General features: G+C 38.4%; 1 protein-coding gene across 1 annotated transcript in view; it reads right to left on the bottom strand.

Annotated features, from left to right (window-relative positions):
• Positions 1 to 27,329, bottom strand: part of Tmtc2 (transmembrane O-mannosyltransferase targeting cadherins 2) — a 439,320-nt gene that overhangs the window by 257,221 nt on the left and 154,770 nt on the right. The gene's annotated exons all lie outside the window — the stretch shown is intronic.

Genomic DNA, 27,329 nt, shown 5'->3' with positions numbered 1-27,329 from the left:
TACTTTCACCTGTAAAAATCAGAGTTGCACTTCATTGTTTCCTGATTTGCAAGTGTTTCCAGGGTGAGACACTTCATATTTCCAAATAAACATCAAGAATGATGTCTGTTGACTACCTGTTAACATACGCCCAGCACTATTCTTAGCACTGCCCCTTATCTACATCTTCTCACTTAAACTTTAGAACACTGACAAGGTACATATCCATAGATCCTAGGTGAGGAAATTAGAGCTGAGAAAGACTAATTAATAACTGGTCCAAAGTCACACACGTTCAAAATACAGCCAAGAGCTTTATGTCTTGTCTTTTCTCACTCTTCTAAGTTTCCCAAAATGGGATCCACATGCACGAGGACATATTAGAAGATAGCCATACCTTGTAAACATGTTATACATACATGCGTTTTGAATGAGTGCTTGAAAGAAAATAAAAACACTACATCAACAATGGATTTTATCAATACTTGATCAGAATGAAGTTGTCAAAAATTTTAAAGTAATGTCAAGACAAGTAATAATTAGAACCCAAAGGATAGTGTAAAAATGTTGAAGACAGCACATAAATGATTCACTTGGAAAGATCCCTCCCCTGTGCCATTGTAGTCGTCGTGAACAGGGTGGCTTCAGGAGATTTGAACGTAGCCATCTGTACCTCCAGAGAGCACTGAAGAGGCACCTGGTTAGAGGGAAGGAGTACAGTGATGATCTAGAGCAAGAGAACACCTAGTAGTTCAAGACTGGAATTTGAGACGCTGAAGACTATGTGGTGGGAGGCTGATCGACAGACACAGCCCTCTAGCTCTTCCCACAATCCTGCCATCTGCAGTGAGGCAGTTGTGATCAAGACTGTCCATAGGAATGTTCCCAAAATTGCCACTGGAAATGCTCCAGATTAAAGGAAAATATCCTGAGACCCAGTTCTGTAATTTACTGCTTGCCTTCAAAAACATGAAAATACAGCAGACGGGGAGACACAGGAGATAAGAGAGTTAGCATTGGCGGGTATCAAATGATGGGCAGCAATGCTAATAGTCAACTGACTCCCTCAGATGCTCCGCATGTAACCTCTGAGCTTCATTTTCTGTAACACTGCTTTCAATTAACAAACATTTATATTTATTCAGCCATCTTTAATACAAGACGCAGAGGAAACTTTGCACATACCTGAGTGTTCTAAAACTTCAACTACAACTGATACCTCTCCTATTTGTTGCTACTATTATTATACAAAGACTAAGGTACAACCTACAAAAAGCTTCTTACTAAGTCTATTTGACCCTTATTTGAAATTAAGTAAATGTAGGAATTAGAATTAAAAGAGAATAATTAGTTATAGATGACAATCTACTCTCTGCCAAATGTCATGTATATTATTAACTACTTATGAAAATGAGTTGACATTTCTAGATCTTCAGTAAAAAGCCAGATCCGTTAAAAACCTGTCTTAGAAATTACCTTGTAGAATTAGCTCATTGTTCCCCATTATGTAGTCCTGATTCTTTCTATGTTAATCTCATTTTTTACCTGTGTGTGTTCCTTCAGCGTATTTCCTATGAAGCTGACTGTGGTTACAGGACTCATGAACGATCACTAACAGAGAGCATCTTTGCAGGGAGTGTTTAGCTTTCTTCCAGCTTCCCTAGCACCTCCATTTGGCTATGTAGAACCCAGCTGTGATGTGTCTCCCATCTTTGCCCACAAGATGTCCATAGGATAGAAGTTATGCATACCAGAACAGAGTAGAGAGATGGAAGACAGTGATTCTCTGTAGACCATGTCAGCCCTAGCCTAGCATACTTCCAACATCTTAAAAATGAGAAATAACATTATATTTTCCATCCTGATATTGTGAGTATTTAGTAGCAGCAGCTGAATATACTCAATAACAACGCCCTTTGTTGATGGAAGACCAACTACATCACAGTGGTTTTAAGTCTTCGTGTATTGACTGTGTATTAAATGAATTTCCATATAAATTGGCTTTTAAAATATTAGAAACAGATGTTTTTCTGGATCCATTAAATTAAAACATTCTGCTATGACATTCATCAAGAGTTTAACCCAGAAGTAATTGCTTATGACTTGATGGGTTATAATTAAAATTTAAAAGAAATATGAAAATCTGCCAAACTTCCAAATAGTGTTGTCAGAGAAAAATGATTTCAAATACTTTTTTTTTCTATTATTATTATTATTTTTTTGTTTGTTTGTTTGTTTTTCGAGGTGGGGTCTCACTCTGGCTCAGGCTGACCTGAAATTAACTATGTAGTCTCAGGGTGGCCTCGAACTCACGGCATCCTCCTACCTCTGCTTCCCAAGTGGTGGGATTAAAGGCATGTGCCACCAACACCCAGCTAGATTTCAAGTAATTCTTGCAGAAAACCCAACTGGCTTCTATAGACATCAGCCTAGATACTGGTGTACTTATCTCTAACATCATTTTAGAAACAGTGAACAGCCAACATCAGGTCAGTGGAGCTCAGGGCAAAGCATTCTGGGACATGGCTTTCCTAATAGGAAGACAATGAACCACCCAGTCAATGTAAGGTCCAGAAAGGCTAAAGAAAAATATTCCCTGACCCAGTTTTTCCACATGATACTTACTCAATGCCATAACCAACTCTGTAGAGGCTGTATTGAAAAAAGAAAAAAGGAAATCAACCAACCTACAAAATCTGTTCAGAGCTGGTGCAAGTTCTTAGCATCACAGCAATGGACCCAGTGACTTGCAACAGCCAAGTACAGTAGGTCCAACCCTCTCAAAAGGAGAATTTGAAGACAAGGTACAGGATTAGCAAAATTTCTCAATGTCAATGTCAGAAATTCTCTGAAGCACAGCAACCCATTTATTCTCAAACAAACAAAAAATAAGTAAATAAATAAGCCTAGGTAGGGGCTAGGAGATGGCTTAAAGGTCCTTCTTGCCAGCCTGCTAACCTTTCTTGACAACCTCACAAAGCTGGACACAAAGCAGCTTATGCATCTGTAACCCCAAAGTGTCTAGGGCAATGGAAGACAATGTCAGGAGAATCAGGACACTCACCAGAAGCAGTGGAAAGACGAGAAAAACCCTATCTCAAAAAATGGTGGAAGCGGAGGAAAAACAACCCAAGGTTTCTTCAGACTTCCAACACAGGTGTGTACCCATACATAAACACATCATACACATACATACGTACATATATACAAAGTACAAAATTAGATAAATATTTTTTTAAATAACAGGCAGACTATTAATAAAGCAAAAAAAGGAAGGGTAAGGGGACACTCATCCACATATAAAACACTACACTAAGGGAATCTGTTGCATGATAAAATTCTTTAATAGGTATTATCTGCTTTTAAGCGTCATTTTTATTTAACCAATGAATATGATGGCAAAGGAATATGGAATAACACAAAATTACACAGCAATTTAATGTATAAGTCATGTCACATATGCAAGTCAGTGATAAGGGCTGCATTACATCATATTAGGGACAACCCAGACCAAAGGGGCCTTAATAGAATCTGAGTATCTGCTGGCAAGATGAGAGGGGAGGGAAGTCATTCAACACTAAGCATAATAGATTTTGATCCATTTGCATTTCCTCCAAATAGAAATGGTGAAAACACTCTGGCTATTTCACAGCTAATGAAACACCTTAACACAAAACAAAATTTCAGGCTGGTATAATTCTGGCGGTTGTTCCGAAGAACTGGTGTGAATTCAGAAGGACACTAAGGATTCAGGACATTTTCCACTGTGGGAAAGGGGAAGAGGATCAGAGTAGCAGATGTGAAAAAGAAACAAAGGTAGGTAGAATTCTCAAGAGAATATAGGACAACAGAGACTGTCTTTTGAAACCAAAGGACCCAGTCCCTCATTCATAGAGGTCTTAGCCTGTTTCCAATTTTGTTCATTTGTAGCTCTTTGTTTTCACTGCCTTATGATTTTCCCTTTAGAAAATGCTGGCAAAGGCCAGTGCTCTTGTAGATCTGACAAACGTGACACAGCCACCTGCGCATGTTGTGGGTGTGCAATGTATTCTGCTGCTGACCTTGTCAGTCACCAGCACCCTCACAAATGACAGCCATTTGTGCCTCAGAGAGCACTGAGGCTTAAGGTCCTCAAGCATCAAAAGGCACACTGCTTTGCCATGCTCTCAACTCTTCTCTTGAAAGGTAAGTAAAGCCCAAACCTTGAACTTAAAAGAAAAATAGCAATGGAGGGAACATTGTTTTACAAGAGAGAGAAAAGAAGAAATCAAGTGGCCTATGTTAACCTGCCCTGGTTCAATGCTACATGAACAGAGCTGTCGATCTTCTATGTTTGAGCAGAACAGTGCTGGGCAGGGGCTAAGAGACTGATTTCAGGACCGAGCTCAGTGGCAGAGCATTTGCCTAGCACTTAAAAGGTACGTGACTTGATTGCCAGGATGGAGACAAATGTGAGGGAAAGGAAGGTGATTGGTTGATTCTGGAGCCCACTGAACACACAGACTATGAGGTGGTTGTCACACATGAGTCCCTTCATCTCTGTGCCTTGCTATTCTCGTCTAAGGTAACTGTACTTGCCTTACATGGTGGATCATCATGATAAAGGAATGTGCAAGCAAAATGTACACTAGGGGCTGGAGAGATGGCTTAGCAGTTAAGCCCTTGCCTGTGAAGCCTAAGGACCCCGGTTCGAGGCTCGGTTCCCCAGGTCCCACATTAGCCCAATGAACAAGGGGGCGCACGCATCTGGAGTTCGTTTGCAGAGGCTGGAAGCCCTGGCACGCCCATTCTCTCTCTCCCTCTATCTGTCTTTCTCTCTGTGTCTGTTGCTCTCAAATAAATAAAAAATAAAAATTTTGAAAAAAAAAATGTACACTAGTATGTACAACACAGTGGGTTACAACACATGTAGAACTGACATGTGTGTGAGACATGTACATGAAACAAAATGTCTATGTAGTACAAGTATGTATGATACAAGACACATATGTGTTATGTAGTACATGTTATATAATATAATCGCATCCATCAACAGCATTAACACCAAACAGCTGATGCTAGCTATCAGTGCAAACACAGTGCCTTCATCATAGATTCACACTTATACTCCAACTTTTAAGAACCACAGTCATCAGTATTTCACTTGACCTTTCACTTAAAATCCATTTATGCTTTAGTGACACTTTTTTAAAAAGACAGTGGGGCTGGAGAGATGGCTTAGCGGTTAAGCGCTCGCCTGTGAAGCCTAAGGACCCTGGTTCGAGGCTCGGTTCCCCAGGTCCCACGTTAGCCAGATGCACAAGGGGGCGCATGCATCTGGAGTTCGTTTGCAGAGGCTGGAAGCCCTGGCACGCCCATTCTCTCTCTCTCCCTCTATCTGTCTTTCTCTCTGTGTCTGTCGCTCTCAAATAAATAAATAAATAAATAAAAATAAAAAAAAAACAATGACTACTTACTGAATGATAACCTTGGACTTTAACAAAATGTTCTTGCTCTCATTCATTCTCTCTCTCTCCCTGTCTCTTTCTCTCTACTATTTCTATCCAACACTCCTTGACTAGCATTTGTCTTCCAAAACATGTAAGTTTCTCTCCTGGTTCTAGTCCCTCACTTTCTCTTTCTCTCTCACTAATTTTGACCACTGTGGTCATGTACCCCAATACCTGTGGTTTAATTGATCACTTCATCCATACCTCTAACCTGATGATTCTCATGAATCCTTACCATCCCACACCCAAGTGAAAGGAAAAATAATGGAACTCTGATTTTAATGTCAACTGTGCTACCTGTGGCTGCTCTAAAACTCCCATTCCTGACCTATGCTTTATTGGCAATAACAACCCTTCTCACAAAAATCCTATTACAGAACAAATGAGGCACTGTTAATTCAATTTGTAATGACTCATTGAAGTTTGTACAGACCCACTCCTAGGAGTACAAGTGTGTTATTTGTCCTTTAGGGAACGGCCCCATTTACTCTCAGTCCATACAGATAGGGTGAGGCTGCCCTCAGATCCTCATGAAAGGCATAATGATGTCATCCAGTATTCTACTACAGCTCCTCATCTCTGAGCACACAAATTACTGAGTTATAAGCCAGCCAAACAGTCTATATGGTTCTGATCATACTTTGAGACAAGACAACTTCTTTTTGAAATGGGATGAAATCCCAGTGTTGCTACAAGATTCCTGAAGATGGTTTGTCTGAGAGTGAGAACAATAAAACGGAATCCAGATCAAAGAGAAAAAGAGTCATTTCTTAGTGTCACTGGATCCAGTGAACCTGAAGCCAGTGCCAACCAATGCACCCTAGTCACAGAGATGCTACTCAAACATGTGTGACCAGTAGTGCTGAATGTCACGGCACCACATAATTCTCGTGTAGCACTGGAACTACGCTTTCAGTAACTTATGTTTAGTGAGCTTAAATCCCACCATATCTCTCTAGCTCAATCCCCATGTTAGATATTACCACTACATAAGCCCTAAAATCAAGGTTGTGCATGAAATTTCTCTCTTTGCCCCTATGTCTATTTTAAAATTGATTAAGGACATGTTGAAGCTTTTTAGGAAATCAGAAAAGCTAACTCCTAGGACTTTCTTGAATCTGTGTCCTCTCTCTTTCCTGCAGTCCTTGTTCAGGTTTTCATCATTTTCAGCTTCAGCTGCTTAGTTAGCATGCCCGCTATGATCACCTAGCCATTTGTCACTTCCTTCATTAGGCTGCAGGTCCCCTCAGGAAAGAAATTATGTCTTTTTTCCCAGTGTCCAGTGCATAGTAGGCATGTAATAAATATTGTTAAACTGAATTCAATAGCTATGCCTGCCTGCTTTCATTCTCACTTTGATCTATTATGCATGCTAGAGGCAGGAAAAGTCGTGAAATATAACACTAACTCCACACCACCTCCACAAAAGTCCCTTATCATGCCCTATTTCCTTTCATAATAAACCCTGTCATAGCCCAGCATCCACAGCCCTGTAGGTCAAGTTCTCATTACCTCTACATATCCATCCCAATGTCAGCCAAACTTCTTAGCCTCTCTGTCTTCGCTCTAGGCCTCCTGGATTGTCATCCTTTAGTCATTACATCTTTCCAAAGATGCTTCTCAGCACTATTTCCCCACACTAATTTACAAACTACTCCAAATATTCTTTCTAGTTACCTCACAAATTATGATTGCATTTCACTTGGAGTACTGGTGCATCCCCAGGAATAATACTGACTTCCTACTTTGAAGACAAGGGATCTCAAATGGGGGGATGTGTAGAAGACATTTCTGAAAGACCAGACAGAAATGTGAGTGTTAAAGTGGCAATAGGGTTGGAGAGATGGTTTACCAGGTATGGGCACTTGCCTAAGGACTCATGTCCAATTCTCCAGGTCCCATGTAAGCCAAACACACAAGGTGACACAAGTGTATAAGGTTACACATGTCCACTAAGTGGCTCGCACATCTGGAGTTTCATTACAGTGGCTGGAGGCCCTGGAACATCAATTATCCCTCTCTCTCCCACACTCGATCTCTTGCTTGAAATGTGGCAATAATATTGCCTCTGCCATTCCATATTGAAAATCACTGCCCAATAACTGAATTGATTCTGTCAAAGCAGTATTTACTCACTCATTCATTCATTCACTCAGCACTTCGAAGGACAAAGTAGATAGAAAGGTGAATAAGGTAGACTCCCTCAACTTTAGGAAATATTCAGCCTAGCAGAAGAGGCAAATCAATATACAGGGAACTTCACTACAGTATAAATCTTGCTCTAATAAAAATCCTAACAGCTATAAGAGGACATAAACTGGATTCTTACCATCTTATCTCAAAAACTTCCAAGAGAAAAGCAAGTCCAATTCCATGTAGGAAACTTAATGATGTAGTAAGGGAGTTGTGGGTATGTTTCCAGAAGAAAAGTCAATCTCTTCAAAGACCAAAGACTAAGTTTGAAAATATACCAGACTAATTAGTGACATGAGGGACTAAACAACAGAATCAACTGACATTACTTAGTACTACTGCCTGTCAGGAGATCAAGAAGAATTTGTCTAGATATCAACCTCCCTCCACCAAGGATCTATATGTTCAATTCCCCTTTTAAAATTAATTTATTTGAGTGGTAGGGGGTTTCTTGCCACTGCATACCCTTGTACCACATTTGCATCCAGATTATGTGGGTGGCTTGGGAATTGGACTTGGGCTGGCAGGCTTTGCAAGCACACTCCTTTATCACAGAGCCATCTCCCCAGCCCCTGATTCACTTCTTGTATCTCCCCCAATACCCTTGTATCTCCCACAATACACTAGTAACTCCACAATACACTAGTAACTCCACAATACACTAGTAACTCCACAGAAGTAGAGAAACTTTATTATTCATCTTTCAGAATCTAGCACACACTAGACACTTAGTCCATATTGGATGGACTAGTGAGGAGCTGGATTCACCTTTTGGAAAATTTCTAGATTGTTTTAAAGTATTTAGGGAATTACCACTTTCATCTAAAAGTAGTTCACTCACTCTGGGCACTCACCTCTGCTCACACAATGATAATTAACTGTGAAAAACCATCAGGTTAATTGGTTTACCCAAATGTCTTTGGCACTCATTTGCCACTTAACCTATAATCCGTTCATTAAAGTCCCTCTTTAGGGATAAGCCATTATATTGAGAAAGCTCCAGTTAATTTGCAAATACTTGGCTAATAGAAGAGGGGAATAGAGAGAAATACTATAACATCTCTAGCCTGTTTTGGGATAAGCAATATATGTCAGAATCCTAGAGGAACTTGGGGTAGAGCAAATTTTGGAGTGGGGCACTCTTCTGTTGTGGCTGGATTGTCTCTAGACCCCAGGGCAACAGAAGGAATGAGACTTCAGGCTCACATTTGCCATTATATCTTCAAATGTTTCTTCAATATAGTTTTTACTTCTTGATCTCCACCTAAGCTGTAAACCTTTCAGTGTCAGATATGATGACTTCCTAAGCAACTATGACTTAGTAAGTTGTCACTGTCTAGACACTGGGGGTGGAGGAGAAGATCACAAGAAGGAAGAATCTGTTCTTAGTCAAAAACCTAAGGCTGGGGTATAAAAGGACCCAGAAAACTGACTTGTTTAGTCCTAAAGTAAATCTTGTAACAAAGGAAATATTTTTAAGAATTTCATTTCCAACCCTTTGGGGAGTTTTCAATAAGTCATAAAGACTCTTCCCTAACAACACTCAAAAAGCAAGGAAAGTGAACTCATCTAAACCTGACCTGAGCTGTGGCTGAGCCAAAACCAACCTGCTGAAGATGCCCTCTCCCCAGACTCTCATAGGTAATGCAACTCTGTCCTCACCACAAACGTCCCAGACCTGCTTCCCACATATGCGGAAAAAAGAAAGAGAAGAATCTTGACTGAAGATTTTTAAATCTTGAGTCCCCAGATAAAGTAATGATACTGCTTCAAAATTTTAGAGTATTTATCTCCCTAAAGATTTTAAAGTATCCCAGGAAACCAATAAGCCATGTAAAAGAAAGCAGACCAGTCACTATATCTACCTTAATTAAACACACAAATCTAAAAATTCTAAGCCAGGATCTGCATATGTGAGAGAACATACAGCATTTGTCTTTCTGGGCCTGGGTTACCTCATTCTGTATAATATTCATTCATTCCACCAATTCTCTTGCCAAACTGATAAATCTGATGATTTCAAATTAAAAGTGCAGTTGTCTAAAGATGTTTTTAAATATGATTTATGTGAAAAGCATTTAGAAAGATGAAATAAAAAACTGACAGCATGAAAATGTCAGGGATATAGTTAGCTAGTCACTGACTTTCACTGAGGAAAAGAATCCTTACCTTCAATAGTAGATCTCACTGTCTTGCAATTTGCATAAAGAAATAATTATTTTAAATTTAATTATTTGGTAAAACATTAATAATTTAACAAGACATTGTGTATTAACCTACTTCCTAGTGTACTAAGTGGAGAACCTTAACCTAAAATCCTAAACAATATAGTTTATCTAATTTTCAAAAAATTAATAATGGCATGAAACTTTCTCATGCTCAAACAGAGCAAGCATATGAGACATCTTAATACACTACTTTATATCCTTCATAAATATATCAGTGGAATTTCATAGTTAACAAATATATGAAAATTTTGGAAGACAAGGTAGGCTGGACACACCAGTAATACTACCGTGTTAGCCCAAGCTTGAGGCCAATTTGTACTATAAAGTCCGTCTCTCAATCTTTCTCTTTTTCTTTTTCTCTTTCTCCCAGTTTGTCCTTGAACTCAGATCGTCAACCCTCAGTTTCCCATCTACAGGTTTGTGTCTCTGTGCACAGCAATAAAACAGTTTTGCTTCACTTACTTGTTTTCACATAACCTAGGGCTTCTATTATAACAGGCTATTGAGCGTTCATAATACATTGAAAGTACAACTGAATCCTTATAATTTTTCTTTATTAAAAATACTACGGACAATCGTAGTAGAACACACCATAATCCCAGCATTCTGGAGGCTGACACAAGGTCACAAAGTAGAGTCCAGCCTTGGTTATACTCTCTCTCAGAAAAAAAAAAAAAATCTAGTATGTGTGTGTGTGTGTATGTGTGTTTATATTATGTCTGACTACCTAAAAGACTAAACAAATGCCAGATTAAATGTTTTTACTTTCCTCTGAAGTTCAATTCATTCAAAAAATAGTTGGTTCAATCATACACTAGACTCCAAAAAAAGAGAATGTAAATGTAACTATTGGATTCAAAAACCTCTATTTTGTGCATGGTCTTGTATTATGTGTTTTAAAAAAAAATACATACAGATGGAATCTTTGTAATCCAAGTTTTAGATATCTAAATGTATTCTCTAATCAGACATGTGTGGCAAGCTGACACCATGCCTCGTTACTTAAAGCCTGCCTCCATATATGACTGCTCAGAACAGAAACACATATACATGTGATTTTCCTAGCCTGCCAAAAATGGTATTACTTTTCTTTTCTAAGTCTCATCCTTGAGGAAGGCTCCTAGTCTTCACATGAGGTAACTACAAAAAGTGCTATCTGGATAGGGTCCCAGCTCACGAATCCTACCAGACCCTCGTCTACATCAGCCAGATCAGGAAAGTTGGGGGAAAAACTAAAAGATACACTAAAGAACTCCAAGAAAAGAAGTGTCAGAGATGGGAAGACATTCAGGTTGCATTATCCAGATGTTTGGCTTATCTGTTCACCTAATTACTGTCTTTTCTGAATTGGGTCTTAACCAAATCACCTTTCTTTATCCTTACCTCTCCTTCAGCCAAAAAGAATGGGCCAAGTTGACATTAGCCAAATGTCTGCAGTAAGCCTTCACATGCTCGATTTAAAAACTTCCAAATGTTGCCAAGTTATCCTCACAGGTATTCTCATTATGACACTATTTTGTATTTGCATCATGTTACACATTACAAAACGTGCTCATGATCCTGAGTCTTCTCAGTCCTCCCCATGGCTCTGAGTAGGTGGACATGGAGCATGTAGACAGGGGATGTGAAGAGTGCTGTCTGATACTTCCGCATTGGTAAAAATCAGAGCTTCCTCTAGAAGAATCCAGATTGAAACGCTTTGTAATTCTCTACCTGTTATGGGCTAAATGTTCTCCCCAGCCCTCCAAAATGAGACCTAAGACCTTAGAATGTGATATTCTTATTAAACAGAAGATCATGATTAAAAGACAGTAATTTCAGCCAAACCACAGCTGAAACCACAGAAGAATTGGGGAGATTAGTAAGACTGAGGTTTCCATGCTGAACCTGATAATCAGGGCCATGGTGAAGGAGACAGATTCTGAGGACAGGCAACACCTACAAAAGCAGAGATCCAGAGAATCCTAAGAGCTGATCACTGAAGTAGACTTAAAGCTTACCCATTATGGCTCAGGGAGTTTTGTGGAAGAAGGGGTAGAAAAATTGTAAGAGCTACAGATTGGGATATCATTCCCTCTCTCCCCCAAAAAGTGACTGACTGCTGTTCCCTCAAAACATAAACCACAACACCATAGGGAATACCTGAAACCCCACTGAGGAGCGTCTTTAGCAGAATGAGGGAAAAGAGGGTACCAACACATGATGCTCTCATACAAAATATGCTGTTAATAATAATAACAACAAAAATGAAAAAATAGAACAATAAAAATCAGAAAGAGAGTAATTAAAAGAAAATGATTAAAATAATAAAAATAAAAAATAAAGCAGTTAAAAATTTTAAAAAGAGAGTAATTAAATTAATAAAAAGAAATTAAGTTTGGTCCTAACTCAATATGGCTTGTATTCAAATAAGTATAAAAAATTTTGGACAGAAATTTTGGACAGCCAAAGAAACACCACAGATGTATGTGGTACACAGAAGGAAAGACAGTGGGGAGACACAACAGAAAACACCCTTGCAGACCCCTTGATCTTCACTTTTAACTTTCATTAGTATTATGAAATAAATGTCTATTGCTGACCTTACTAGATGTTTGGGGTTTTGTTATGAGAACACTAGCAAACTAATACACACTGCTACAGCACAGGGGTGATCATCTGTATTTCTACAAGCTACATTTCATCCTACAGAGTTCCAGGGACACTGCATTTCATAAGCCAAGGTCCTCTGTCTCTAATATTTCACCTAGTTAGTTCTCCATTTTCATGGACAGGTTGAATCCCTCTGTGAATATTAACAATTTACTATTTGTTAAATTATTATTTTAACAAATTTAAGAGTACCTCATTCTCATTTGTACCAGAATTGCCTAGGTTTTCTACTACATGGACTGGGTGAATCCTGACCCCCAAAATGAGGCCAATAACACAAGGGCCTTAGTGCTGACTAGGCAGACAAAGGAAAACGCCAGTGTTACTTGATATTTACACTAAGATTGACAAAGTTCGCAACACAAACACATTATCTCATATTATGCTTCCCAATCAGGCTACAAACCTGGAGGGGCTGGTAATTAAAGAAGATCTCACACTTTATAAGAAGCAGAAAGTACATGAACACTGCTCTCCAGACCACTCCATTTAACTTTCAGAGCAGCTCCTATTCCTCCACATGTACAATAAATCTCCCATGAGAAGTGTCGGGAAGGCTATTTGAAAGTAAAATCCTAGTCTATTATTGCATTTTGTCTGGAATCCATATATCTGCCCTCAAGACTCAATAAAGCTATAAAATGCTTTTGCACCATATTCTTTTAATTTCTGCCTTTCAAAAAGAAAGTCTTCTTTTAACACTGAGGAATCTTGGAAAACGTGAGTCAAAGGAAGGTGTTAGTTGTCTTCCAGTGACGGGTGAAAAGGCAGCTTTATGAAAGCCCAAAACTAACCTATAATTTCATCTTACAAAATCTAATAGAAAACATATTCTGGCAGAAGTTGTGCTGCCCGCACCTCTGTTCAGCCATGAAGCAGCTATACACACACATCTGAGAAAGATCAGACTCCAAACGTTTGCTGCAACACACACGCACAACACGGGAAGTTTCACTAGGGTTGCCTGTGATGACAGGATACACAGACATCCCCACAATAAAATCAACCTCACAGCTAAATCAGAGTCTTTTTAGACACAAGAATGTATAAGCCTTGATGAGAAACAGGCAAGGAGGAAAACATACTAATTCAAAACCAACACAGATGTGCCTAAAACAAAGTACCCAAGCATTTGGTCCACAAACCACCGGCAGCTCTCTAATTTGTGATGGAAGGCAAGAGATATTTCATCCCAAAAACATGAAGACAGAAAGAGATATTAACTTCACCATTAAAATTTATTACCATTCTTATATGTAGCATTTTCTGATCTCCATCTCATGCCTTGACCAAACTTTCATAATCAATAAATAAATTAAATTTCAAGACACTCTTTCAAGACATTCGTTTTTTGTGCCCTTTTAAATAAATCATATGAAAGTCACACAACATACTTATACATATGCTAAGTGTGATGTGAAAATAACCAGCTCATTTAGCTCTCATGTTATGAACATGAGAGTTGTAAAGCCACAATATACCTCTTGAAGAAGGGTAGATTTCCCCTTTTGCTAGCTCCACACTGGCCAACTCACATAGCTGAACACAAAGGTTACCTCTCTGGCACTCCATGTAACTGCTAAAACACTAGTCTCCATAGGACTGAAATCCTCCAACCTGAACTTGAGATACTTTTATTCAATGTTGACCACTACTACCTTCAATAAATATAATTTATATCATCCCAACCATTGCCAATAATTATTTTACAACATACAAGTAACCATGAGAATGAAATAAATGCACAAGGCATGAAATGAACAAGCAGAACGTAAGCATGAAAATGCAAGATGATGTCCAGTCAGAGGAATCTAAGCATAACAGATCAAATGTTTTATTCTGATCTATAAAATGAAAAACTACATTCATCACTTATCTGAGGCCACCCCTAAAATCCATGTTCAATATTAAACACACACACAACTCATGCATGTTACAGTCAGCCAAATCTTGATTGAAATCATCCCTCTTGGACTCACTAGCTCTGACTCACCTTTTCATCTACAAGTGGCTGCTGATGGTGAGGATTAAATAAGACAACTAGGTTAATTCCAAAGCCTGATACATAATGGATATTAAATAAATGACTACCTTAGCTAGCCATCTCCCTTATGGGACTAGACCCCCATTACTTCTTTAGCTGGGCATGATGGCATACATATATCTGTAGTCCCAGCATTCAGGAGGCTGGGACATGAGGATCATACAAATTCAAGACCAGTCTGTATACACAGTAAGACCCTGCTGCTAAAGTAAATAAAAAACACAATGTTGGGCTGGAGAGATGGTTTAGTAGTGAAGGTGTTTGTTTGCAAAGTCAAAGGTCCTCAGTTCAATTCCCCAGGACCCACGTAAGCCAGATGCACAAGGTGGTGCATGAGTCAGGAGTTTGTTGAAAGGAGGCCCTGGTGCAACCCATTCTATTTCTCTCTCTCTCTCCCTCTCTCCCTCTCTCTCTCTCTCTCTCTCTCTCTCTCTCCCTTCCTCCCTCCCTCCCCCTCCCTCCCTCCCTCCCTCCCTCCCTCCCTCCCTCCCTCCCTCCCTCCCTCCCTCTCTCTCTCTCTCTCTCTCTCTCTCTCTCTCTCTCTCTCTCTCTCCTGTGTGTGTCTGCATGTTTCCTCTCTCACTCTCTCCAATAAATAAATAAATTTTAAAAGAAAAAAAAAACTACAATGCTTCTGAAATGCTAGTCAATACTACCACATGTAGCATTCAGTTACTGGTATCATTCCTCATTCCTCTGAGCATATACCCAGACCTTTGATCCTTTCTCTCCTACTGTAACCATGTGAAATTGTGCTAATATTAATCATAAATTGGTCCCATTAGCTAACCTAAGAGTCCAAATTTTTTAGAAATATTTTTATTTATTTGCAAAGAGAAAGGGCAATGAGAATATGGGCACAACAGAGCCTCTTTACAAATGAACTGAACATACATGGCCATTTTGTCCATCTGGACTTATATGAGTAATGGGGAACTGATTCTAGGTTAGCAGGCTTTGCAAACAAGCACCTTGAATCCTTAAGCCATCGCCCCAGCCTATGTATAAAATTTTGTTCACAGTGGTCTAAGTCTGTCAGGAGGGTAGGTGAACATGATGTTAAGTGAGGTGGCCAGCAAATATAAAATATAAAGGAACACATCACTAAGAATATGGTGTTTCACAGCCTAATTGGTATATGCTAGGAAGTAGACTCCTCAAGAGGATGACAAGTCAAGTCCACACTATCTTTTATACTATCATCATCTGTAATGATATAATGGTATGATCTATAAAAACTGACTTGCTCAGCTATAAACTCAAGCCTGTTTTTTCCTTCATGGAACAGGAATTTCAACTCACACAGGTATCTATTCCCAAAGATGGAAACGTCTCAACAATATATGCTAAACCACTTCTATTTTGCAAATAAAAAAATGAAGATCAACATGATACTTGTGGGTAACATCTTCACATTATTAATATAAGCTAAGGCTAGACAGGTGGGCTATCATTGTGATGGACTTTAATACAAGCTAGAAGAGCTGAAGATCAAAAATGTGACCACTTTATGATAAAGGCCAATGTCACATACTCCACCATGATTACTCCTGTCAAAGTAGATGGATTTTACATTGAGAAGCTAACATTTAAAGTTGCCTTAGGGAGAATAACAGAACAGCCCTGCCCGAATGTTATACTGGACTCCTATTCTAGTCTTCTAAGGGTTTCCTCTCTCAGGGCATGCTGGGGTGACATTCGATGTTCGTAATGGGACTAAAACTGTACTACAACTCTCCAAGGCCATTTACCACTTTGAAAAGGAACTCCAAACTATGCTGTCTAAAAGGTAGGAGGTCACTGGGAAAAGCCATTTTTCAAAGCTCCAGTGAACTTGCATGAGGCTTTTAGCTAGCCACACAGATAAGGTGTGTAGTCTCAATAACCGAATTGCCTCTCTTTAATTTTTAATCATGTCCATTTCACAGTTTCTAAGAGGAATCAATGAATCACTTATGGCAACATAAATGGGCTCAACATGTGTTTTGACAAAGCACTAAGGAAATTCATTTATTCCAGATATACATTTGATAAAGGTTACCAAAGTAAAATATAATTAATAAAGTAAAATATAATCTTCCTCATCTCCCTGAAGGAAAGAACAACAACCCCCACAAAATCCCAGTAATATCCTCACCACTGTCACACTCCAAAAGAGTTTTAAGTTAAAATAAAGCTCCAAGTGGGACACATGTTCTTTATTTCCATTCTAAAAGCACAAACAGGTATAAGTATGTTCAAATAGCAATGGATTCGTCTGGAATGTGAAAGAACATGGGGTTCACATATCTAAAGATCAACAGTTGTTTTAGAAATTAACTACTCAGTGTCTTAAACTTCTACACAAGTTCTAAACTGATCCAGGTGTTATCATCAGGGTAGAAACAGATGCAGTGTTAGCAAGTTTAACTGCAAATCCAGTTCCAGCACCACCTAATGGACTCCACATGCTGAAAATAATCATCATGGCAGGAAGCACACATAACAAAAGCCCAACTTTCAAACAATGAGAGTTTCATTATGTGCATTATGCTCATAGACAGCTACTCTGGGATCAACTCTGTTCCCATACTGATGCTGGGGCATGAGTACTTTGTAGGGAGGGAAATGATAATAAGAGAGCAATTCAGCATCAGAGTAACAAAGCCACAGTTGTCACAGGGTGTTGATGACATGACACCAGAGCTGTCCCCACAATAAAGTCAGCACTGTTTGTGTCAGCCTGACTTTTGTCTTGCAATCTCATCTGAATCCCGAAGTGGTTACAGGAGAAAAATGATGGGGAAGTTTAAATAATAACCACAATTCCTAGTGGTTCTAGCTTGCAAAGCATTTTTATATACATCATGTGATTTCATTAACACTTCCCCATATTTTTCCTGATGTAAATAAGGACTCTAGGGCAGGACTGCATAGGAAGTAGCAGCATTAGGGACAAACCACGTCTTTGGACTGTTCGTCACAATGCTCTCTCAGCTATGTCAGCAGAGAGAACCCTGAAGAGGAGAGGGCATTTATCCCTTCCATCTATAATTTATAATTATTTTAAAAAACAGGCTAATCTATAAGAAAAATAAAACTCAAAAAAGCAGTACATGTTTCAGTCAATTCCCATTGGTCCATATCTTCTGCAATTACCAGTTCCTACTAAAAGGATTAAGTGATGCTCAGTGTGATGCACTGGGAGGCTGACCTGACTAGAAGGGAAGGGATTAGACCACAGAGCAATCTGCATTGACTGACTTTCTTATTGATCAACATCCTTACAGCTTTTAAGTAACAACCTCAAAAGAAAAGACCATAAAATAAAAGAAATTCTCCTTGATAGTTTTTTTTTTTCCTACTTCCAGAATTCAACTCTACCCTATTGCCAAAGGAAAACACAATAGAAAGTGTTAGAGACACACACGGACTCAGTTTCTCACATAAACTGTTATACCCAGTGATAATATTCCAAATATTAACTAGTACAGAACAGGTATGGGAGCAGAATTTTATAGGTCTGTGCTAGGCTCAACATCAAACCTTTGGTAGGTGGGCCAAGAAGAGGTTTATGTGATCTCAGATGAGGGCATAGGAAAGGGGCACGGGGAAGAACATGGAAACAGTTATTTAACAACTGCAATGTCCACACCAGTAGAACGATCTAAATATCAGCAACCACAATAGAAAAAAGCAGTGACTCATTAATGTCCCAGTGAGCTAGCTCACAATCAAGGAGATTAAGTCAGACCACAAAGAATTCTTAATTTTAAAAAAAATGTATGATTGTTGTCCTTCTAAGGAGGGAGGGAAGATTAAGTTAGCAAAGTATATATTATGTAAGTATATACTATGTAAGAAAATCCTGAAAGAATGCAATGACCAATGAAAATAAACAAACAAGTTTAATGGGGATAAAGATTAGACCCTAAACCCTAAAACTGGATCTAAATCCAGCAAGTACACAATGAGAACAGATGAGTCAGCACCACAGGCATGGAAAAATACAAAGACACTGTAGGAAAAAGAAGTCCCAAGAGTCAGTATAATATAGCCATCCCCCCCCCCCCGCAATCAAATACAATACAATCTCTCTCTCCCTCCCTCCCTCCCTCCCTCCCTCTCTCACTCTCTCTCTCCCTTCCTCCTCTACTTCACTCTCTATATATACATATACATATATTAAATATTTATTTGAGGGGGGTAGAGATACATAGAGAATAAGTGTGCTAGGGCCTCTAGCCACTGTAATGAACTCCAGATGATGCACCTCCTTTCACACCTGGATTTTACGTGCGTACTGGGTTATTTGGCTTTGCAGGCAAATGCCTTAACCACTAAGCATCTCTCCAGCCTAAACTCAGTCTTTAATAAAAACAAGAAACCAGAAGGCTATAACATATGCTGTGAAGATATAACAACCTCAAAACATTTTCGCCACATCATTATTATATCTGCAATATTTAGTATCAGTATTATTAATGACTTGATATAGATTAGTTAGAATGATTAAAATACATGTTTTATAGTTAATGTAATAGACAATTCAGATTTATCATCAACTTCATAATATTTGTGATAATTAAATTATTCTGATTTTCAGAATAATTAACTGAGGTTAGGAAAAGGTTGGGAACCCTTATGAAAGAATATGTGAAGCGAGGAAACATTCAGAAGTAACCCCATATAAGTAACAAAGTAAGTGGCATGGCAGCCATCCCATTTTGAGAACTTCTATAGAAAACAGACTTACATACTCAGGAAAAAAATAACTTGGAAATGAGGGATGATAACTTTCTTCAACTCAGACTGCATTACATCAAAGGAATATGATATTTATCTGTTACATACATCTTACTAAGACTATGACATTGGAATTTATGTCAGAGATTCAATGATATGGTAAAACATATATATATTAATTATCTAGTAGTGGAACAGAGGGCATCTCAAACTGAGGGTTCTCCGTCACTGGAAGTTCATGAGCAGAGGCTAGATAGTCATATCTGACCTATTAAACTAAAGTTAAGGATACTCCAAATATTTAGATCCAACACTTTTAGATCTCTGTCAGATATCACTTCTAAAATACACAATCACAACCCAATGATTCCCAAACATTAATCACTCAAATAGACCCTCTAAGATATATGCTATGTTTCATGCTAATTATACTATTGATTAATTTAGTATTCCCATTAAAATTGCTTCATCTTGGGCTGGAGAGATAGCTTAGTGGTTAAGCACTTGCCTGTGAAGCCTAAGGACCCCAGTTCAAGGCTCAATTCCCCAGGACCCAAGTTAGCCAGATGCACAAGGTGGACGCACGTGTCTGGAGTTCATTTGCAGTGGCTGGAGGCCCTGGTGCACCCATTCTCTCTCTCTCTCTCTCTGCCTCTTCCCTCTGTGTCTGTTGCTCTCAAATGAATAAATAAAAATAAAAATAAATTGCCTCATCTTTGGTTTGCCTTTTTGTATTTTGCTTTGTTCTTAGTAATAACATCCATAGATGAAAGGACACACTGTGACAGTTCATCTTTGGTGTCAACTTGACTGGATTTGGAATCAGATAGGAGACACACCTCTGGGTGTGTCTCTGAGGAGATTTCTAGAAAAGTTTTCCTAAGAAAGAAACATTCCTCATGTATATGAACAACATCACCACAAAGGCTGGGGTCCTGGGCTGAACAAAAAGGGAAAAGGTAAGAGCCAGTTGATCAACAACATTCATCACTCTCTGCTTCCTGACTGTGGACAGCGAGCCCCTTCAAGCTCCTGCAGCCATGCCTTCTTTCCATGATGGACTATATTGCTTTAAAAAAAAATATGAGCCGAAATAAATCTTCAAGTTGCTTTTCTCAGATATTCTGTCACAGAAATGAGAGCAGTTAACTACTTCATACACCATTTATTTACTTTTTAGTTGTTCAAAGTCACGTCTCAATCTAGGCCATGCTGTCCTGGAATTCACTATGTAGTCCCAGGATACCCTTGAACTCATGGCGATCCTACTACCCCTGCCTCCTAAGTGCTGAGATTAAACGCATGTGCCACCACACCTGGCAGAGAGAACTTTTTTTGAACACGGTAACTTTAATAAACCCTAAAATGCTAAATGCTTTTGTATATGCCTCCTCAAATTCAGTAGCATATATAGCACACTTTAAACACAGTTGTAACTCCTCAGATATAAAATTGCTTAACTTTTTTTTATATAAATAAACATTTTTTTTAATTTATTTATTTGAGAGTGACAGACACAGAGAGAAGGACAGATAGAGGGAGAGAGAGAGAATGGGTGCGCCAGGGCTTCCAGCCTCTGCAAACGAACTCCAGACACGTGCGCCCCCTTGTGCATCTGGCTAACGTGGGACCTGGGGAACCGAGCCTCGAACTGGGATCCTTAGGCTTCACAAGCAAGCGCTTAACCGCTGAGCCATCTCTCCAGCCCGCTTAACTTTTTAATTAGATAATTTCCCCCACTATCTCTTCAGCTTTGAAAACTATCTTAAAGAGACCTGGTAGATAATTATATTTCAGTTCAGTTCTGGTATTGTTGTTTTGTTTATTTTAGGAGAGGGCACTGGAAAAACATTCCCTAGGCTTCCTACTTACTTGGCTATATTTGTTTCACGTTTTGGAAACCAATTATGTGTATAATGGATAACAGCCTTAAGTGTCAAGATACAGCTCTGGTCAACATTAAAATTTCTTAAAGTTGAGCACAAAAGTCTTGAATACATTATTGAATTTGTCAATATTCCAATTAGCTAACAAATTCACAGCTGTATATTTGGAGTATTTGTTTGGGATTTTCATCCTCCTCACAGATTTATCTGGCAATATACCACACATTTTGTTGGAGGAACTCAACCAAATGAATTAAGAAGCACTTTGAGGAGAAGAAATAGATGTGTCTAATTATATTTGTTCTACGACCCCTTCTAGAAAGAGCTTCAACAAACCACACAGATGAGTCAGAGCCCAAACTACTGAAACTTTAAAACAGAGAAGCTTTTTACTGGCTTCTTTCCAGTTGACACCGCTTTGTAGCCTCCCAAGTAATTTTGCAAATAATCTGCTATAAACTGAAACAAGGCTCTTAGCACATGATCACACCGCATACAGGGATTCTCGCCTGGCGTTAGCACCTACTTTACTGGATAAATGTTTGTCCAGCTGGCTTTATGGGTTTACTATGCTGGGGTGAAACAAAACATTTTCCATCTTGCTACCTTAAAAAATAAACAATGCTGTTATTGAAAAACACTTCAGAAAATATGGCAACTTTATATGTTCTACTCCATAAAGTTTATTGATATTTTGGAAAGGAAAATAAAAATGCACTGAGAGAAAGAGCCTCTAACTTAGAGAAAGCCTCCATGCCTCACTACAGTTGGATTAAGAATTGTGTGAGTGGAAGCCATCTTGGATGGCCCATGGATAGTACAGGATACCTCAGATGATGTGTTCCTTGGACATGGACTGAACTGTACATAAAATATTCATGGTGAGTCTGGGTTAGGAACAGCAAGAAACAGGGAATGCAAGCCGGATTCAAAACTGTTTTCTTCTAAAGATTGATTTATTATACTGTGTTCTCCCAATTGGCCCTGTTTACTCCTTTGAAAGAAGTCATGTCATTTCCTTGGATGACAAATTAAGTTAAAGCTGTAATTCAGATCATTTAAAAACTTTCCACTCAAATTCAAAGGCTGCTTTGGATTAGTGGCTGACACTGGCACATAATTTATTTGTAGTGAAAACTTGGGCCTTTCAATAATTTCTTTGTTGGTTAGCCATTGTAAATTAATAAGAATTTAATAAAATTTCACTGTTGTTTTGCAAATGCAACTCTGTAGGGATTATAGAAGACATAGGCCAGGACATGATGTAGGAGTCCCTATCACATAGGAAAAAATATAGAGACATTTGAAGCTCTTCCCTAAGATAACAATTTACAATTTGAAACACTAGTGAGACAGGCCAAAGTAGTACATTGCTTATTCAGCCTGCAAATGTGTAGGATTAATGCTCCTTTTAAAATAATTATTCACAAAGTTAAAAACAGCAACTCTATCTAAAATCATAAAACAAAAGTATATAGCTTCTGACACGGATGGGGGAAAAGGAGAATGAAGCAGCAAGGTAAGCAAAGAATTGTATCGTACAACCACTGACTTCTAGAGTTATTTTAAGGTCTGTTTTTGAAACTTCATAGTCAAATGCATTCAGCAGAAGAAAATAATCAAAAACATCAAGGGTATCTGATTCCATGAGAAGTGGTCATTAACTTTAGTACTCAACATGAGAACTTCACCAAAGTCTTCAGATGACTTTCAAATGGCAATGGTTGGCTTTTTGCCAGAGAAAGCATTTTGTATGATCTACTTCCTGCCAAGGATCATGATAAGACTGCTGTACATCCACAGTAGACATAGCACTAAGGGATGCAAAGAAAGGTGTATGCTTTCAAAAACTTTATTTAGCACATAGTTCAGCCTCACCAAAAGTTCTTCATATAATCCTACAGATCACCACTGTACTGATATATTCCATGATCATGGAGAATGAATGTGTATGCAGGGAGAGGAACCAGAGCCAAAAACACTGACTCATATGATGGTATATGCAGAGTTGCAAACTGTCTGAGCATCTGCTATCTTATCTAGAAAAACATTGGAGAACTGAATCCCTCAGCTTAAAAAAAAAAAAAAACTCTTTATGAAAATGTATGAGTTAAGCATTATAGATCATTTCATGTTTACCACCATATTGAAAGTGGAAGGACTTTCCACTATATTTTTATATTTAAATTACTTAAATATTTTCCACATAAAATATGATACTGTTTTTGCATATGCTTTCAACTTCCTGAAACATGTCATAAATAAAGCAAGCATCAACTTGCAGTTTTACTCAAAAACTTTGAAATTCACCCATATGTATGTATCTTGTCCACTAATTACCACAAAGTATTCTAGTGAATGAAGCATATACAATTCATCCCTTTACAATGAGATTATTCCAATTTTTCATTTGACATGTGTTTTCTAACACATAAAAATAAGGACTATTGCTTTGTCTTCCATTTACACAGTAAACATAAGAATTAAAACTTAAGACCCAAAGTAACATCTCCTTAGAGACTGCAAGAGCACAGTAATGTCACAGTAAGATAAAAGGTTCAGGACATACTGCTCTACAGGGAAACCCAATGGCATTAGAAGTTCTAGTAATACCATAGATAGTCTTTTGTATGTTTGTGATACTAACATCAATACACTATATTCACTAAAGAGCAAGGCATAGTGTGTGACAACAGGGTCCTAAAACTGCTAGCTTACCTACATCACAGACATTTGCAACAGGCCAAGGCAAGAGTAGATCAATAAACACGTTAAAGACACCCTGATGGGCAGTAGCACAAAAGTACAGTTATAAAACAGTAGAATTCAGTTTGACACACTGCATTTCAATTTGTAAAAATGTTGTTTCAAACCTCCCAATATTGTGTTCAACATTTAAAAACCAAATGAATTCCCTTTAAAGGAGGGAGGAGATGTCAGGTTCCTTTCTAAGCAAATTCTCAAACCTCTTCTGACTCCATTCTTTATTTTTTTAAGTGCACCCCACTGCTCTTAGGATGAAAAGGAAAACCTTTAATATCTTCTAACTGGTTCAGCGTTATCTGGCCTCTGCTCACCTTTCTGTCTGCATCAGAGGCTATCTCCCTTTTAATATCAAACCTCCAGACACACAGGACATTCACCCCTGCCCCCCGTTACAGAGCTCTGACCTCCCTCTGTCTACTCATAAAAACCTCAAAGGTGATTCTTTCCATTTCAGCCCACTCACCCTCCCTTACCTCTCCAACTCTTCCCATCCTTCTCTTCAGCTTCCAGTTGGCTTCACAACCCTGTGGACATTTCTGAGTGGATATGTTCCCCTTGTTTTGCACTGTGGCAACTTTCTCAATGATGACCATTCAATGGAGCACCCACAACTCCATTCCAAAGGCTCTGAGAGCAGAGATCACGCTATTTTCCAGCCATTCTCTCCTGGTAGCACACCAGCAGCTCAAATAGCTTCTCAAAATTATAAACAATGTTACCAATCAAATTTCATAGGGTTTAACACTCAGTACGTTCCCCATAAAGATAGGTGAGTGACCAAGTTTCAAATAATACAAATCACCAAATAGGACACATTGTGAAATATAAATAACAGGCATATGCCTTACAAGAGTAAAAGGACCTCATGACCCATTTGGGTCATTTCTTCCTCGGGAACATTAATATGACATTTTTTTAAAATTATTTATTTATTTATTTGAGAGCAACAGACACAGAGAGAAAGACAGATAGAAGAAGAGAGAGAGAATGGGCGCGCCAGGGCCTCCAGCCTCTGCAAACGAACTCCAGACGCGTGCGCCCCCTTGTGCATCTGGCTAACGTGGGACCTGGGGAACCGAGCCTCGAACCGGGGTCCTTAGGCTTCACAGGCAAGCGCTTAACCGCTAAGCCATCTCCCCAGCCCTAATATGACATTTTGACAATCATCACCATTAAACAAAATTACTTACAATGCTCTCATTCACAGTCCTCACTTTGTAGTACTCTATTTTCAAGATTGCCTCAAGTGGACTAAACTACTTTAAGAAAGATTAAAAGCTAAAAGCAACTACACCTTAAAACATTGTTTTCATATTTATAAATGAAATTTTGATAATTTATAATACTAAAATTATAAAATGTTTCTCATACTACTATTCCTTTCCCTAAAGGATAATGAAGCATAGGTCATATATCCATCTATTATATTTATTCACTTATTTATGTAAAAAACTCATTTATACTTCATGTTATATGCCCAGTACTGCTATAAAAAATTTACAAACATGAAGTTGGCCAAGATGGCATATGCCTTTAGTCTCAGCACTAAGGTAAGGAGGATTACTATAAATTCAAAGCCAGCCTGAGATTCAGAGTAAGTTCCAGGTCAAACTGGGCTAGAATGAGGCCTTGCCTCAAGAAAATTAAAAGAAATTTATAAATTTGAACATATGTAATCTTTACAAAGATTAAGAAACTGATCAAAAAATTAAACATGAGCCGGGCACAGTGGCGCACACCTTTAATCCCAGCACTTGGGAGACAGAGGTAGGAGAATCGCTGTGAGTTTGAGGCCATCCTGAAAATACAGAGTGAATTCCAGGTCAGCCTGGACTACAGTGAAACCCTACCTCAAAAAAACAAAAATAAATAAATAAATAAATTTGCATAGCATTAAATTTTATGCTATTTATTTATTAGAGAAAAAAAGACAGAGAGAGAATGGGAATGCCAGGGCCTCTAGCTACCGCAAACAAACTCCAGACACATGTGCAACCTTGTGCATCTGGCTTTACGTGGGTACTGGGGAACTGAACCTGGGTCATTTGGCTTTGCTGACAAGTGCCTTACCTGCTAATCCATCTCTCTAGCCCAAGTTGTATGCTTTTTTTTATGTTTTAGGAATGCCATTTGTCAAAGTTAGTTAATGGTATATTTATTGATACTAACTTCTATCACAGAGGTAGAATAGTTTGGGCACTTTTACTTTAAAAAATGAAATAATAAAATATTCAGAAATACAAAATAATTATATGGCCTAAATTCCTTTTTCAAAGAAAATACAAAGCCACTAAAACATCAGAATTCAAATTTTAGAAACAGAAGATCATCCCAGATCTGCCACTGACAGGTTGTGTAGAAAAAGACTGTTTTTCACCAAAAGGTCAGGACAACTGATCTTGACACTTCTTTAAGGTCAGCACTCTGTGTTCCTGTTGTATGCTGGTGAAAGTAACTTCTGGACTGGTATACACTGACTAATTCTGAATTTTTAGGAGTCCTTTTGGTATTCAGTTTTATACCTAATTGCTTAATTGTAAACAGCAGCAGCATCAACAAAAGATGGATGAGAGGACCATAGTATTGTCTGGAAATTAAGTGTTTAACTTGTTGGTTAACAATGGACAACCATGGGACCACCTAGAAAGATACACCTGGATAGTTAAAATACCACATCAAAGACTTTCTTAGTCTAAGTACTCATGTAAAGATAATTTGAGATTAATATACTGTATGATTTTCCTATTTTTATTTTTCTGAATTATTTGACGAATATAGCAGCTTTGCACTGAAGAATCATACACTTCTATGTGCTTTTTATGGTATATGATATTGAACATCCCAAATTACTGGTCCTGAAAAGAATTACTTTCTGAACACTATGCTTTTTATTATATCCTCTTAAAGTCTAAGCATCTAAGTTTTACCCCTTAAGTCAAGACACCTCTACTCTACTCTATATATTACTCTTGTTTGGTGCTGTGTACATGGCTTTAGGTTTTTATCACTGCTAGTAGTATACCCCAATAAACTGTAAGCCTTTAAAGACAGAAACCCTTTATGATATCACGTTTCCCTCCAAACAACCCAGCAAAGTCTATGCCTCATAGTGAATGTATCAATATACATGTATTTTTCAAAGACTCTCTCTCTGCTCATCACATTAAAGTCATGGAATTGAGAACATTTAGATGTCCATCCCTGCACTATATTGAGCACAGACAAGTTTACTAGTAGACACTACCCCGTAAGAAGAGATTAGAAAGTATACAATGCTGGATGCAAGTCAGCCTATCAGTAATTTTTCAAATTACTTGAAACAAATCAATTACCTTCACAGCCTAACCTCCCTATCCGTAAGATAAAA

Source organism: Jaculus jaculus, chromosome 6, assembly GCF_020740685.1.
Source record: "Jaculus jaculus isolate mJacJac1 chromosome 6, mJacJac1.mat.Y.cur, whole genome shotgun sequence".
Taxonomy (NCBI): domain Eukaryota; kingdom Metazoa; phylum Chordata; class Mammalia; order Rodentia; family Dipodidae; genus Jaculus; species Jaculus jaculus.
Note: the sequence above shows the minus strand (reverse complement) of the source record. Positions and strands in the feature narration are given on the sequence as shown.